Source organism: Amblyomma maculatum, chromosome 4 (assembly GCF_055883805.1).
Source record: "Amblyomma maculatum isolate TAMU_Amacu chromosome 4, ASM5588380v1, whole genome shotgun sequence".
Lineage (NCBI taxonomy): Eukaryota > Metazoa > Arthropoda > Arachnida > Ixodida > Ixodidae > Amblyomma > Amblyomma maculatum.
Window position 1 is genome coordinate 203,644,924 of NC_139347.1, and position 8,827 is coordinate 203,653,750.

Below are 8,827 nucleotides of genomic sequence, written 5' to 3' on the forward strand. Positions count from 1 at the left end.
AAAATTCTGGGCATAGCTCTGGGAGGTGATAGTTCACAGGTTCCATGTTCATGCACTGATTGGTTATCAGGTTAAGTCATAATAGCATATCCTAACAGCGCATCTGCATGGTGCTCTTAAATCAAACTTCCCCTTTCGTATAGTAGGTCGAAAGTAAATTCAAGCCTTAAAGGACCCCGGGTATTCAGTGAATCAAGTTTCCCTTATGTCACGCAGGCACGTTCGTAGAGCTTGGTAAAAATGTGGTTTTATCACTGTGTCGAGTGGCCTTTTATATAATGGGGTGTACTACGATAGAGTGCCAGTGAGTGTTTGTGGGTTAATAGATGCAAAAGTAAAATATTAGAGATTGATTAAGTAGCGAAGGGAATGAACGCTGAAGTAGATCTGGAAGGGGAGTCGGTAAATTGGAGCCACTAAAGCAATCTCGTCAAAGCCTTAAGGCTGTTGATACGTGTCTTCCAATTTTTATCGCGACAGCATTAAAGGGCCGTTCCTCAATCAGGCATCGGCCTTGTGAGAGTAATATTACACGTGGTGGTAGCTGCCATGGCCGGGAATTAATTATTCGATGGTTTGTGTGACGGAACGAGACGACATGATATCTACATGGAACTTAGGAGAGGCTGCCTACTCGGGTTGTTCATATGTATTAGGAAAGCGGCATGAAAACCATCCTTCTAGTGCTCTTGGATGCCGAGTCAGCCACGTTCTACAGCTATGAGCTAAGCAGGCACGTTCATACGGCTGCCTTAAAATGGGGCGTCAGGTGGTAGCACAAGTTCTCGCGTCATACTCTTGAAGATATATCCAGACGACCGACAAGTGACCTGTGTTGACCCGCGTACAAACCGTCAAGCGAGGTCTCACTTCCGGTCTGCAAGGTCTGCGCCAGATCCGCGGACCGGAGTAGGCCAAAATGACGGCATATTTTAGGGTAGTAGACCTGGAGAATCTCAGGTCAGAGGGAGCGCACTGGTGCACGATTGAAGCCCATGAGCTAGCTCACATTAACAAAGTACCCTTTTTCCACCGTTTAAAGAGCACCAAACATCTTAAGCTGTGTCTCGAGTGGCGTACTCTGCTTTCGAATACCACTACTGCTGCCTCGCCACTTTCCGGGCGAGTCTTTAAAGCGGCGTGTTTCGTGGACAATAATGAAAAATGTCCTGACCCCGTTACACAACGAAAGTATACGAGTTCACAAAGGGAAATTTTCTATATCAAAACATCCGAGCTCGTTGGACGACGGCTGTCGACTACACCCTGGCCCCTTGCTAATCCTTAGTCGTCGCTATAGGGCTCAAAAGTTTCGTTTCGTAGCCATAGGAACGGCGCTTTGGTATTGAGCAGCCCTATAATAATTCGTTTGCCAAATCAAAAAGAAAACGTCTAACCACTGTCCTGCAACGAAAGAAAGATAAGGTCATTCGGTGACGGGTTTGCAGAGGAGCTAGCATAGAAGACAGGCTAAGCCGGCGAGCACACCTAAAGTTTATAGCTAACCCCCAGTCGTTTGAGAACTTCAGCGGTGCCTTCATAGCTTTTCTTTGTGTTGAGGGGTTTGTCGAACGTCACAGAACTTGCTTCTGTAAAAAGAATAGGGGCCAAGCGGTAGATTGTAGCAGCTAGAAAATCATGCTCTCGCTCAAACCGGCGCTACATGCAGAGCTGTAATCGGACGACGCTTGAGCGCGTTGTTTTGGTTTGGTTTGCTTTTGGAGCCTAACGTTCCAACAAGACAAAGGCTATGAGGGATGCCGTAGTGGAGGACTCCGGAAATTTCGACCACATGTGGATTTTTAACGCGCACTGAAGCACGCGGGTGCCTAGCTTTTTGCCTCCATCGAAAAGCGGCCACCAAGGCCGGGATTCGATCCCGCGTCTTTAGGCACAGTAGTCGAGTACCCTAACGGCGAGGCTCGTTGTTTTCGATCAAGTTGGAAGCAACTCTGCACACGATGTTAAAAACTTTTTATAATGTTGTTGTAACGAAGCTACGTTTGGAAAAGTAGCTTCGCTATGTCGGTCTTCCAAAGGGCTTTGATTGCATGGTATGTGTGCAACAACGGCCAACTGCAGGAGCCTTGTTCGAGCGTAAGCAAGGTTAAGCGAGCCGTGCATGTTGGCGTGATCTTTTTCGCTTTCATATTTGCATCGGGTATTAAACGAAAAAGGTGGAGTGCGATTAAGTTGGCGCTCTGAAGACTTCATCTGGACATGGTTGGGGCATGGAGTGCGCCCAGTGTGACGGCTGAAAGAATGCCACGTACTCACCAAAGAATTTTGTTTTGTTCGATAAATGTCGGTCTTTTTGGCCGGTGGACCATTGGACAACAGTGTATGTAGTGTACTGCTTGCCGACGTATCTGACTACATCATTTGTCCTTTGTCAACATTGTTCTATGATTTGACACAGGATACGCATCACGAGCTGCGCACGTGCGTGATGCCGTCGTATATAGACCCCTAAAAGAACCGCTGCAAGGCTTCATCGAGAGTGGGCACTGCGAGGCGGCTAGACGGATGCCGGTGAACAGTTTTTGTCGGCAGGCGAGTTAATTTGGTTTTAAAGTTTTAACTCTAGATGAAAGGACGTTGGTCGCTGTGCGCTGCCTACAAATGCGTTTGCTTATTGCATATGAATGCTATCTTGCTTGTAAAGCATTACTTTGTGGCGATGTGAAGCTTAATTCCGGGCCTACTGTCGCGGAAATGTTTTCAGCCCTCTTAATAGGACGTGATGATGTTTGCGTCAAAGGCATACAGGGTTAAATAGCATCTACCCTAGTGAAATATCGTGTATAATATTCATACAGGAAATCGTATACAGGTTTATTGTACAGGCGCTTGGATACACGATTGAGGTGTAATACAGGAAATGTCTGTACTGCATAGGAAAGCTCGTAAGGAATTGCCGGGAGCTCTGATACCGGTATTTTCCGTATGTTTGGTGGCCCTCGTTTCTGAACACAAAACGCGAAGCTAAGCTGGAAAAAGCATGCACAGCTATAAAATACCACAACTACCTTTCAAAATAAAAAGAATATATGAAAGAATAAACCTTGCGCCGATAAGTCGCGATTTCTCCCTACGGACCGGCGCTTTAACTACTCCAATGCAGTTTTTTTTTCTTTATTGAATGGAAGAACTTTCGCGAAAAAAATAAACGCTTCAAATACTCACTCTTGCTTATATCTCAAGTTACTGGGCTACTTAATACGAGCCCGTCATATTCCACCCCAACAATTCAGCCCCATGAAAACATCAAAATTCCGGGAGGCACACACATACACCTAGGTGCGGCAGTCGGTTTGGAGGCTATTTGCGCGCAGCTTATACACCTCTCACCAAAGCACACTGCTCACGAAACGCGGATTTGGCCGATCTTGGAGGCTTGGCATGTCTATCCGTCATACGGCTTTGCCAAATACTGAATCGTCACATCAACACTATATCATACGGCACAACACAGTTTTTCTCAACAGGCAAAATCTAATAGTATATATGGTGTAAATCAATGTCCTTCTTAGGAGTTCATTGTGTTATGTCCCAAAAGAACATAGCACCTACACACAGAATAAAGCAATGATCAATTGTCTCGGGCACGCTACACAACCGACAGTTCACTGTTCAGGGAACAAAGATCTCCTTATCATAAAGAAATGTCTTCACAGGCAGCGTCGATGTGTGTAGTTTGAAAAAAAAAACGTTTTTGCGGCTGCCTGAATGCTCATTCGCCTAACACGCTTTAGAACCCTCGTGCCCAATTACCATAGATAAGGTTGCCGATACAACGGTCTAGGGAACAAAGACTCAATGAGAACCTTGGTCATCTGCTTTTTTGAGAGGCTGTACAAGTAATCTAAAGAGAAGCGCACAGTGAGTAAATTGAAAGTATCAGCAACCTCCTTAAGGAATCCCTATCAAGTCCCCCCCTCCACCAGCCTACCCAGTCGGTGCGAATATGTAAGGCAGATGAGGACTAAGGCGCCTAATGATCCTAATGAGATTTCCTGCGGTGGTTTGCCGATTTGAAAAACAAAAGGAAACAAGTTCATGCATGAACAGGTGAAGAAGGTCCACTCCACCAGACTCTAAGGGAAGGAACAAGTTCACATGCCGCATGGGCTCCCATTGAGAGCGCCACACGAATGTTGCAAATATTTTGTGTATTACTTGTACCTCCCTCCTCGCACAATGCACGACTTGAAGAGCATACGCAAGGTTTGCAAACAAAAGTACGTTACACACCCGGTGCATTAGCAAACAATGAAAGTTCCCTACCATCCAAGCCTGTGCTTCTCGCCGCATAGGTACAATTTGTAAATCGTAGGCTGCACTGTTGCGAACGTGGTGCAGCGGAACCTCTAGGTAGTGAAGGTGACTACATACCCAGTATAATCCGCCAAATTGGCTTAGACTAGTGCCCTGTGACCAAACCAAAGGCCCTTGGATTTACCTAAAGTAGGAGCCGCGCCTCACCACTCTTCACAGAACTGTTTAGCCAAATGCAAAGCCTCAAGTACACTCTTTATGTCAGAATTGAAAATGACGACATCATCAGCGAAGGCTAAAATCTTAACTTCACATTGAGCCAGAAAGAAACCACGGATGGCTGCGCTGTTAATGGTAGTGAGACAGAGAAGTGCCACACATAGGTCAAACAAGGGAGAAAGGAAACATTCTTAACAGATGACACTCAACCGCACATTGTGGTTATAGCGTTTATATTTCCATTTATGTAGCTAATTATGCTGTTTCGTACGTTGTGTAACTTTCTCGGCAGTAGAATTTGGGGCCGCAATTGCCTGATCGCCCTATCACGGCTATCAAGAGGGGTCACTAATGTCGCGCATCTTTCGAATGCATCGCTTTCTTGCAGGAAAACTTCATAATGCCACAATTTACTAGTGCTGATGTGTTTAGTATTCGTCTTCGAACGCATGTACGTTTTTGCGCATACAGAGATATGCGTTGTATCAACTCTTGTAGTACTGATCGTTTTAGATTCCCCTCCTGCCAGCGGAGCACGACGTCAAGACTTCACTTCCGCCTAAGTGTTTTGCATGCGTAAACACTTGAGGAAGCGACGCCTGATGTCCAACTAATATGAATATATTTTTGTGGCCAGCAATCTGTTGCATTGATCTTCGAGCGTATTTTTGTCCTATCTAACGAAACACTACGTTCTTGCTTGCAATTTTGTATCGTAGGTGGCAGATCTTCAGTTGCAGATATGTTGTACCAGCTGCAGCGTCTGCTGCAATCGCAAAACCGACGCCATGCGCATATGTGCTTGCTAGCACACACATCGATGGCTTCATATCTTAGGCATTTGTAAAACAACGTGTACTCCACATATACAAAACAGTTGTAACGCATAATATGTATGGTTTCATGCGTATTTAGCGCACCGGCATGTTCCGGCACGACCATTCTGGTTGGGCTTCATCGATTGGCCCGTCTTGTGTTGAGAAGCGGAAATACTCTAATTTCCATCCATGACGGGTTTGTCCGGTTTCAGTGAAATCGGAGATGGCCTGTTCTTTATATGAGCTCCACACAAGTTTGGTCCACCCTGTTTCATATCTATAACGGACTGGGATGTCCTACTAGAGATGCATACTGGGAATGGTCTCTCCGGTAATAGAGCGATACCGGACTAGGATGTTCTGTTTGAGATACATACTTGAAACGATCTGCACGGTATTAGCTCCATACTGGACCGGTCCGTCTGGATTGAGATTCATATCGGACATTCCGGGCCGATATAAATCAGTTTCAGCTTCATACAGGACTGGTGACACCGGTATCAAATTTATACGGGATAATATAGGACCAGCTAAACCCGATTTGGCTCGATACGAGATTATTCACTAGGGCAGAGTCTACAAAACCTGCGATAGGGAGATTCCAAATGAGGTTAAGTTATTTAGAAGGAAACATCAAGCAGCTTCAAGCACAGGCTGCAGTTAATGAATCATTGAATTTGGGAGTCAGGAATAGTAAGGGAAAATACAAGCGCTTTATGACAAACTCGTTGAATTAGAAGACATTATCCGTAGATCTCATTTAATTGTTTCTATGTTCTTGAAGCGTCAACAGAATCAGAGTTTGACTTGCGCAGTAAAGTTGTTAAAGATGTGATGATAGGCTCGGTGTTCAGTGCTCGTCGTTGTCTTGTATTTAAAAAGTTGGAACTTCGTGTAGAACTCACCCCATTATTTTTTGTACTTCCATGACTACTAAAAAAACAAGAAATATTGCGCAATGCAAATAAGCTAGAAGAATGAGAATATATTCAGGCGAAAGCCTTTATAGATTCGTCAGTGTTAGCAGAATTTACGCATTCTCGAGATGTGTCCAGGAGATTTTAAAAAAACCATAGAGAAAATAATTTATTCATAATTACTGATGAATAACTTTTATATTATGCCGCTAACCCTCATGTAATACCCTACACCTAGGTCCTTTGAGATGTATTCTAAATAAATAAAATAAATATCAGCATGGTGTGCTTAACCTTAAAAAAGCATCCCTCCGGTGGGAATAAAACTCCTACCCCACCGATTGTCAAATGAACGCCTTAGCCAACTACGCCACGCCGGGGTTTTTTTTTTTCAAATTCTTTCTTGTATTTTGACAAAACAAATGAGATCCGGCATGGGAGAAGCATACCTTAATTGTCCTTATGTAGCGTTCCTGCCGTCTCCATGACAACGCAAGGGCGCAACAACTATGAATTCGAGCCTGTCTCCAGGAGAGTGTGGCGCGTACCATCTGCCCTTAGGTAGGAAGACAAAGCGCGGCAACAAGTGCGCGTCATCGCCTCTGAGTGCAATTGGCTATTCTCGAATCCGGCACGGAAGGAGCACTGTAAGATAGATGTGGTGCTGACCAATAAAACTACAATATATCAGCCGAAAGTACTTTCGCCTTAAAGTTGTTAAGCGCCTCAAGAATATTTTTGTAAAATAAGTACCGAGCTGACGCATTACGAAACAAAAACTTCGCTGGGCGAGTGCTAAACAATCTAAAGATGGAGGCAATAATGTTTTACTTGTGCATGATTAGCTTCAGATCGACTCTTGAACGGAACAGCTGAGACAGTGGTATTCTCTACTGTCACCGCTGTGAGAGAAACAGCTACGTCTGCTTTTTATTAGTGCACAAATTGTGTGGTAAATAAAATTGACCAACATTTTGAACTTGCATTATCCCAACGTGTGTGTGATGAAGGAAAGCTGGTTCCACAAAGAAAGTGCTCCACTTGGACATCATATAGGGAATCCAAGCTTGTTTCGGCGCTGGGAAAAGCGAGCGCCTCTCCTGGCTGTCGTGTGTACTCTGGAGAAGCCCGACGGCGGCGGTAGCACCAATAGGGGACCGCAGCTTCGCAGGCGGGCGCCAGTTAAAAGCGCCCTCTTCTGCCGCATCCCGATAATTGTCAGGGCAAGCCATTTCCCTCTCCTATTGAATAGCTGCGCGAGTAGCTCATTCTGCCCAGTTCTGTCAGTTCTGCCCGTGTTGGGCTGCTGTAGATCTGTGTGCGCAGTCGCGTGCTTTCTCCTTTGTGCTTGAACGCTTACGCTTGCGCATGCTTTCGAGAATTAGGAAAATTCGGCAGCTTAAACGTGAAAAAAAAGAAAATGACTGGTTGATCATGGTCACTTCCTGAGGCAGACTGACGGAAACGCCATTACCGTAACGGCGCCATTAGTGTAGCAAGAAAGTGGCGAGATCATTTACGACGTGGAATTCGAAGTATAGCCATCCTCACAATACAAAATTTTGTTCGATGGCTCAGTCCAGTACACGCAATTTCCCTGACCGAGTAGTTTGCAGTTTGATACCTTTTTTTAGCTAATAATAATGAAAATCGTCTTTATTTGAACTGACATTAAGAGACCTGAAGGCAATATGGAAAGCTGAAGAGGAGAACGAGACCAGCCACCGAATGTACCTACCAGCTGGTCGCTTCTGTTTAAAAGAAAAATATCGGAAGTTTGGTTAAGCAGTGCCATAGAAATAAACGGTTGCTTATTTATTTAATTCTATAACAGCGCACGCGTACCCCCATGACAGTTTATTTGCAGAACCATTGCTCAATATTCAAATACTCCTTGATGTGCAAGCAAATATTTTCACTTCTAACAATTTTTTGGAAACTTGCATTCGGCGACATGGACACTCATAAGTAAATAACAGTAATAAAGAAATGATTACCTACATGTTACGATTCCGTGCAAACGTTTGGTAAATAAATGTGTCTGCAATAAATGATCCCGTACTTTTTCAATAGGATAGAAGTCTGGACTAGATGGAGGCCGTTCATGGTAAATATTTGTGGGCGCGTGTCTTCGTTCTCTGTATTTGTAAACGGTGCGACAAAAACGGTTCATCGACAACATTTATTTTTTGTATTCAAGTCTGTGCTCTCCAAAGCAACAGCTTACAGGGAGCAGTGGTAAATGTAATTGGACGGCTTTCGTTCTGTGACACAATTCTGAAGCACTGCATAATATAGCATGATTGCTTTACCGACTCCAGGGCGAAGAGATCATAACATTACCTATATACCTATTGATGCATTAGTTTACTTCGTACTAATTTACATGATGGCCACCACAGCTTCGTTTTGGATACCATTGACTCCTTAATGATTCACAACTGAGTTGCTGTATAACAACATTTCTAAAGAACCATATCACCACGCAACTGTGCTTACTTCAGCGTTGCTTTTGTTCGGTTTGTGACGTTGAACATCGCAAAGCGACTCAGGCTATGAGAGATTCCGCAGAGAAGGTCTCCTGAAATTTCAACC